This window comes from Galeopterus variegatus, unplaced genomic scaffold (genome assembly GCF_000696425.1).
Source record: "Galeopterus variegatus unplaced genomic scaffold, G_variegatus-3.0.2 Scaffold441, whole genome shotgun sequence".
Taxonomy (NCBI): Eukaryota; Metazoa; Chordata; class Mammalia; order Dermoptera; family Cynocephalidae; genus Galeopterus; species Galeopterus variegatus.
Window position 1 is genome coordinate 35,685 of NW_007726552.1, and position 8,921 is coordinate 44,605.

The window sequence follows — 8,921 nt, forward strand, 5'->3', positions numbered from 1 at the left end:
CACAAAAGCCAAGAGATAGAATCAATCTAAATGTCCATCAATAGACAAACGGATTTAAAAACTGCAGTATGTATACACAATGGAATGCTATTCAGCTATTAAAAAAAATGATATCCTCTCATGTGCAGCAACAGGGATGGAACTGGAAACCATCATGTTAAGTGAAGTAAGTCAGGCACAGAAGACAAATACCACATGATCTCACTCATATATGGAATCCAAAAAAAAAAAAAAAAAAAGTAGTTCTCATACAAGTACAGAGTAGAGTAGAATAATGGTTACCAGAGGCCGAGAGGGGAGGTGGAGTGGTGGAGTGGGAGGGGGAAGAAGTGGTAGATAATGCTATCTACCCTAAGTGAATCATTGTGCAGTGTATGCATATACTGAAACAACACACTGTGCCCCACAAATATGTGCAAGTAAATGTTAAAATAAAACAAAATTTTCTCTCCTGAATATCTATAACAAAGAAATTCTTACACAAAAAAGTAACATATATGATATTTATGCATATTACAATATATCAGTATTGTTTTTAGTAAGGAGGGCTCATCACTGGAGAACTGAATGTATAAAGCACAATGGATTTACATCAAGGAGTACCATGCAGCATTTTGCTACTTTAGAAGCAGCAAACAAGTTGCACACCAAGCAAAATGGATGGATGGGTGTTAAAAATACTGTGCTGAATGAAAGAAGCAGCAAAATGAGATATACTGCAATTTATACTACATTTACAATGAAGCATACAAAATACTCCACATTTTACAAGAATACATACAACCCAAATTTTATATAATTAAACACATTAGAATGGTTGTCATTACTTACTTAAACACATTAGAATGGAGAGGAACACAAGATTAGGAACAGGTATTGATGCCAATTGATCAAGCAGTAAAGTAACTGCAGAGAGCCAATGATAAATAGACCAAAAATAAGTAACAAGATTTACTAAACTTGCTATACAAAAAAAAAAAAATTAAGTAGGCATAACAGGATAATAGCAGGATATTATACTCAGATTACTTTGCAAGTGCCCTTAGCTTTTGGATTTTGTTTTGTTTTGATTTAAAAGAATGTGAAGGTAGATATGAGATAATGTACTATAGGTTCAGTTTTCACAGGAAAGATGACCTCAAACTCCATTCAAGGAGCTCATACTTGAAGATATTACCTTGACCCTGCACCTAAAGTTTGGCAAATAAGTTATGTTTTAGGTTAAAATATTAAATTACGTTTGTATTATTTTTTAAAGGTTCCCAATTCCATCTGTATATTTCACTGACCTAAATAGGTTAGATCGTAAAATAGATTAAGTTCTATCCATCTGTACAATGTAAGAAATCTACCCCAAATTAGAAGTTTATTTTTACCCTAATTAGCATTTAATCCCCCACCTCACCCGCCATGGCAATTGAATAACAGTTTAAATTTCTTTTAAGGACAGTCCTAGAATGTAAATAGTAAGGTCATGTCCTCAGAACAGGAGAGGATACCATTCTTTTTGTTGGCTCTGATAAAAAGGACTAGTATACATTTTACCCACAAACAGAATCTGGTCAAATAATGGCTCTATTAAATTTACATATTCCTATGTAAAAGCAAACATTTTTTTACTTACCAATGGCAAAAACTTTTTTAACTGAGCAAATGATTCCAGGTTAATTTATGCAAAGAAAAAACAATTTGTGAATATCTTAGTTTATCTTTATTGTATTTTCCATTAAAAAATTCACTATTTAGCTAAAACATATATACTACTTAATTCCTTTCTAAGGCAGTTATTGCTATTCTGTGGATAGACATAAGTGATAAATGATGAATTTATTCAAACACAATTCTTTGGGCATCTAGAAGTCAACATGAAAGGAATGCTGATTGAATTTGTTTAAATACTAAAATGTTAACTGCATTTTCCTTGTTTTAGTTCATTTTATATAGGATCCTAATCTGTGTAATAGACTTTTCTTTGTTTTTTATTATATGGTGTAATTTTTAAAACCTGAATTGCTTCTCTACAAGCATTTCATTTGCACAGGTTACCATTTCAGTAGTTCAACAGTAATTAATGGTTAACATAATTAACCTAAATACATGTGATTATGGAATTCTCAAACTGTAATTACATTGCCTAATTAGGAAATTATGATGCAGAATGAAATAATTATGAAAGGTGATGACTTTAAATAAAATCTACCCTAAAGTATTCTCTGTTTACTTAGGAGAACATGTGATTAGCAAAATTATATAGTATTCTCTTCCCAGTTATGTATTTTTGAAGGAGAGCAAATAACATGCATTCAGCACTGATTTTTTCCCCCCAAGATTTTAACCCACTCTCCCAAGAAAGTGGAAGAGAATCAATCTTAGTCTCAATTCTCTTTTTCCCAAGAATGTAGCAAAGGGTGCAAGTGGGAAAGAACAACACTACTTACCAGAAAGTAGCACTGTGATTTCAGTAGTCATCCCCACTTTTCTCTTTTGATTCCAGGAGCCACATGTAACTAGGACTCCAGGAATTAAATACTAAATCATACTACTGAATAAGAATAAAAGAAAGAATAATTTGCCATTAATAATTTACTTAGCTCCTGTATGAAAGAGTCTCTCGACTCCTGACTGCTTCCCTATGTGAGACAACATCAACACAATGTGGCCCAAGCCAAGGTCATGACTGCATCAGCTAGCCCAGCCTGCACTTCCATGCAGAGGCTTGTTTCTCTTACACAAAAGCTTACCGGCTTACATTCATTTGACAATAAAGTCCATGTCACTGGTTTGTGAAAATCAAATAAGGAGGTGTTTCTGAAGTACTTCGGAGCTGTAAAAGGTTATAAAATATAAGGGGTTTTTGTTGTTTTCATTAGAGTTCACAGCTGCCATATGATGAGACAAAGTTCATTTTCAATCCACCCTCTCTTCTGAACCATTGACATTTTCCAAGAGAAATGTTTAATATGTTGAAATGTCTCTCCTCCCACATATAAACCTCACCTGGGGAAATTACTTACTCCCTTCTCTGTGCTCTCATAACATACTGTACATTTCTCACTCTACATTTCAGCCTGTTGTGAAGAATTACATCTTTTTCGCTAGTTTGGAAGCACCTTGAAGGACACATATTTCTCTTCCCTGAACCTATAAAAGTACCTATTGTGTAGTATGTCTCCGATACATATTTATCAAATAAGTGAGTAAATGAATAGATGATGAATTAAGATGTCCTTAGACAGCTGAGTAATATTCTATATCCACCATCTTACAAATGTGCAACTTAGTCATCCAAAAGTAATGAAAGTAATGAGAATCAAAGTAAGATTTAAGGTCTATGTCTAAATGAAATGTATCCCTGCTACACAAATAAACTTACTGACTTTAGGAAAAAACAATACCTTGAAATCTCAAGTAAAGTGAATTTCTATGAACATAATACAAAATCTGACCAGAATTTAGCCTTTCTACATAAAGTTACAAATAAAAGCCTTCATAGGAAGCACACACACACACACACACACAGGCACACACACGTACATGCACACACATACACATCAGTTTTACTTTACCTTTTAAGGAAATTAATAAAAGATGTTGTTACTGTGTTTATTCTTTCAAGCACCTCTATTCTTGAGTAATCTACAGTGGCACAGAAAGTATTTTGAGACAGACACAAATGTAATCGTGGGCCAAGATAGTAATGTATCACAGTTGTTACTGTCTGTAAGATGCAAAGCAGATCCAAAGCATCTGAGGCTTGTGGAAATTGTTAAGTGGGGATCAGATGATTATCCAGCAGAAGGCAAGTCCAGCTTGGAGAGTCAATCAAATATCTCTAGAGACTTTTCTAAGTGTGTTTTAAAAATTTAGTCCTTGAAACTTCTTTCTCATAAATGCCAGCATAAGTCCAATCTGCTATTTAGCTCAATCTGCTGAAGAGCAAATTCTTTTGTCTATCTCTTAATTTCTGGTATATTTCGTTCAAAATTCCTGTAAAGGAAATAGCTGAACCTGTATTAACTGAAGAAAATCTTCTTTAAAACAGAACCTCCTTCTTTAAGTGCATTTTCCACTTTTTCCAAAATTTGGAAGCCGTTTGTAGTTGAGCAAAACCTTTGCATCATGTTCCTTTTACTACCATGTTCAGAAAAATAAACTCTGTAGGTAGACATTATAATTCAGTGATGCTGTCTAAATGACACATTTTCAGAGGCATTCCACATTGCAACCACTGTTGCTCTTCAGTAACAAAGCCCAAAAATGTAGACTAAGGCAAAACAGGCTCTGAAACCTATGACTTACTACCTTTGATTTTCTGCAAAATCAGCAAGTTAAAAGACTAACAAGTAAACAGAAATAACAGTCTCAACATTCTTGTATTTCAATAGTTACACGTATAAATATTATTAGTCTTTGGTGAAATTGCCAAACCAAACTTTGCTTTATCAACTAATTTAGGGGTTTGCATCCAAAATGACTCCTCTGGGAAGTACAAGGGATAATCCTCCATTCGGCAGACTGCGTGTTATCTGGGATAAGTCGGGAGGAGACATGATTTGATAAATTGTCCTTCCAGATGGTTTGCAGAAATTACTGTTAGCTGCTAGTTTGAAATAAATATTATATTGGCCTAAACATTTAAGATAAGACTGATGACTTACATTGGGTTTTGCAAGATAAGTCAGTTCTTAGAATTGTGCAGAAGGTTAGAATCAAGGATAAAAAATTCTAACAAAAAATCATTATGTGAGGTGCTGCCAAGATCTACCAGGACATTGACATTTGACCTTTTAGAATTTGCAAATACAATTCTCTTCCAAGATTACCTTGGATTTGACTTCATAACTAGACAGAGATATGCATGTGATTAAAGTGAGCTCAACAAACTCTTCTATCTTTTAACACACTGAAGTATAATTTGATTAGGCTTTCTGATAAGAAGATAATGTCTTAGGAAGAACAATATATTCCCAACACCAAATTCCTTTAAAGGAAGGTTCATGCCTTATCTTTGTATTCTTCATAATAACCAGTATAGATCCAGGTATGAAGGAGGCAATTACTAAGCATCTGGTGATTTCAATCAAATCACTGTTGAGTGTAGACTGTGTAAGAATGTATTAGGTGCTGTTGAATCCCAAGAGGAATATAAGACAAAAAGTACTACCCTCATAGAGCTTGTCTTATTTTAGAAACCAGGCTCACAAATATGAAATTGTTAAATGACAACAAATGAAAATGTAATACCAAAAAGGTCTATAAAAGTTATCTTCTAACTTTAATAACCATAAAACTAAACAAGAAAAATATCAAATGAGTAGTATTCTATGGTGTATATATGCCACATTTTCCTTATCCAGTCGTCCATCGATGAACTTTTCAGTTGGTTCCATATTTTGCTATTGTTAAGTAGAGCTGCAATGAACATGGGAGTTCAGGTATCTCTTTGAGGTAATGATTTCCATTCATTCCTTTGGGTATATACCTAGTAGTGGGGTTGCTGGGTCATATGGTAGATCTGCCTGTAGTTGTTTGAGAAACCTCCCATAGTCTTTTCTATAGTAGCTGTACTAATTTACAGTCCCACCAACGGTGTAGAGGAGTTCCACTTTCCCCGCACCCTCGCCAATATTTGTTGTGCTCGGTCTTTTTAATAATGGCCTATCTAACTGGGGTGAGATGATATCTCAATGTGGTTTTGATTTGGATTTCCTTGGTGACTAGTGATGTTGAACATTTTTTCATGTGCCTGTTGGCCATTTGCATGTCTTCCTTTGAAAAAAATGTCTATTTAGCTCCTTTGCCCATTTTTAAATTGGATTTTTTTTTTTTTTACTGTGAAAATGTCTTGAGTTTCTTGTATATTCTGGATATTAATCCTTTTTCAGATATATAGTTTGCAAATGTTTTCTCCCAATCCATAGGTTGTCTTTCTGCTCTGTTGATTGTTTCCTTTTGCTGTGCAGAAACTTTTTAGTTTGATATAATCCCATTTGTTTATGTTTTTCTTTTGTTTCTCATGCTTTTGAGGTCTTATTCACAAAGTCTTTGCCCAGTCCTACTTCCTGAAGTGTCTCTCCTATATTTCTGTTAGTAATTTTATGGTTTGGGGTCTTATATTTTAGTTTATAATCCATTTGGAGTGGATTTTGGTATATGATGAGAACGGAATACTATTCAGCCATATAAAAGAATGAAATTCTGCCATTTGCAGCAATATGGATGAGCCTTCTGAAAATTATGTTAAGTGAAATAAGCCACACACAGAAAGAGAAATACTGCATGTTCTCACTCATAACTGGTGCTAAAAAGGAAGAAAGGAAGGAAGGAAGAAAGGGAGGGAGGGAGAGAGAGAGAGAGAGAGCCACAATAATACATTGAACTTTCAGAAGGACAGAACAAACCTAAGGATACTAGAGACAGCAGTGGGGTAGGGAGGAGGGTTGGGGAGTGACTGGTCAGGTAAGGGACATAAAGAATAATTACAATTTGTAATAATGAACATGCTTACAAAAAAGAAAGAAAGAAAAATATCAGATGATATGTAATTAAGCATATAGAAGGAGAAGAAAAACAAATCTTGAAGCTAGCAGAGAGCATCAAAAGACTAGCATTGAATAAAGTTTGCTGATGGAGAAGGTTTGTTACAGAAGTTTAGAAAGATCAATAGAAATTGATGTGGTTTTTCATGGAGGAATGGCATTTAAGGAACCCACAGATCTTTAGGATATAGAGAGGAAGAGATGAGTTTGACTGGTTGAAGGAAGAATGGAAGCAATGTGGAAGGATGTGAATAAATTAAGTGTAACAGAAGAATTGCAGGAGACTAGGTTGGCTAACCTAGGGTTTATATTACAAATACTAAAATAGGAGACAAGGCAGAAAAAGAAAGTTGAGATCAGACAAGAGGGCATTGCTGGAGTCCAGGAAAAGGTGATGCAGCCCATACCACCACCCACTGTACCACTATTGTTGATCCTACTAATTCTATGAGCTCAAGGTGCTAAGTCCTTTATATACATTATATATTTTAATCCTTTCAAGACACTACAGAGTACTCATTGCTCTTCTCCTTATTTTACAGATAAGACATGAAGCCATGAGAATGGGAAATGTAGAAGAGGCATTTCAAAGGACAACATGAGTGGGCTGATTAATATATTACAGGGAATAAAGTAATGCGCTGAGGTTAAGGTTATTTGAAATGACTTAATATTTTCCCCATGCTGCATTACAGCACAGTCCTATATAATCCACGGCAACTTGGTATTTATTTGGTGTCAATGAGTGCTGAATCTCAAACATTAATATTTTTATCTAATAATTATTTCTTTTCCTTCAAGCTGCTTTATGGTGGATTATCACCATCATCATCAAAAATATTCATAATATGGCTCTTGGTCACAGGCACTGGATGAGATCCTCAGCAATAAAAGATAAACAGTGTCTTGAGACACGAGGCTGAAGGCAATGTAACCACGTAGTGCAAATGATTGAAAAAGGAAAGCACCCATCAATCTGTTTTTCTATTACACACCGTTGAGGGACTGATTTACTTAAATCTTTTTAATGAGTTAATACCCAGAAACTCTGTTATTTGAACTGTTGAGGACAATGCCAAACTTTTTTTGCAGCACCATTATTTTGCAATTGACAATGATTTTTGGAAGCAGGATGTAGGTGTGTCATTTTACAAGTATATTCTAGTTTTGGACATCTTCAGACCTTTGTATCTGCTGTAGCCTCTATCTAGAATGTCCTCTGCTTTACTCTGTGGAGAGAGCTAACTCAACCCACAACCAGGGCCACCTCCCTGCGAAGCTTTTTCCCTCCCCTGAGCAGTAGTGGATCCATCAGTGCCCTTGTCACATTGTATTTTTCACATATCCTAGTTCATCATAAGCAAGACAGCACTTGCTTATATTGACTTTTTGCTGCTGCTTCTCCTCACTGCTTTCCACCCCCAACCCTCAGAGCTACGGACATATTGTTACTCATGATTTGTTAAAACGAAAATCACAGAAGTGACAAAGATACATGTGTAACCAGGTTAAACCATTCAGGTGTATAAAAAGAGGGAAGAATGGATGAATCTCCTCCTCTGGCCTACCTCAACATTATTCCTACAGCTGGTATAATGTGTCACGTTGAATTATCACAAGTTTTTGCCAGTATGTCATGCTCAACAGACTGTATACAGCATATAGTTTATATTCAACATATGTTCTTTGATTTAATTCAGATTATCAGTGTCTTCTAAACATCTAATATAATTTAACAATATAAATTATTATTCCAGTTCTGGTATAGAAACAGGCAAATAGATGTGGTTCAGTATTGAACTAACAGGCAAATAGATGTGGTTCAGTATTGAACTAACCAAGCTAAGAAATGGTATTTAAGACCAACATAAATCAAATCATCTAAAATAAGTGGCAGCAAATTACAAGTCAGTGAATAAAAACATAAGCAAACCACAGGTGGTTTGCTTGGCTCAAAGTGTTTTTATAATGCTTTCAGGTGTAGTGTGCAAGCTGCTTTCTTCAAACTTCACTACTCTTTCATTGATTTACACCAGGCTTTTTAGCACATTTATGTTAACTTCTTGGCTTCTTGAAGAATTTGAATTTGTTGCCCCTCTACTGTAACTTGTTTTGACACTGTGAACCAATCTACTTTTTCCCTCAAGTATTTTATCAAGTTTCTTTTTATAATTTTGGTTAATCTACTAAACTTCCAGAAATCTAATTTACATTCCTAAATCAAAGCAATACTTACATAGATGCAACCTTATAAGAACTTGTATTAATAATGAATAGAGTGCATTTACTTCTGCACATATACTAAAACATGGATATTTAGGTTACATTTATAAGAAAAACTACATTTTGATTATAATTAACATCATGGATATAATTTTTTTA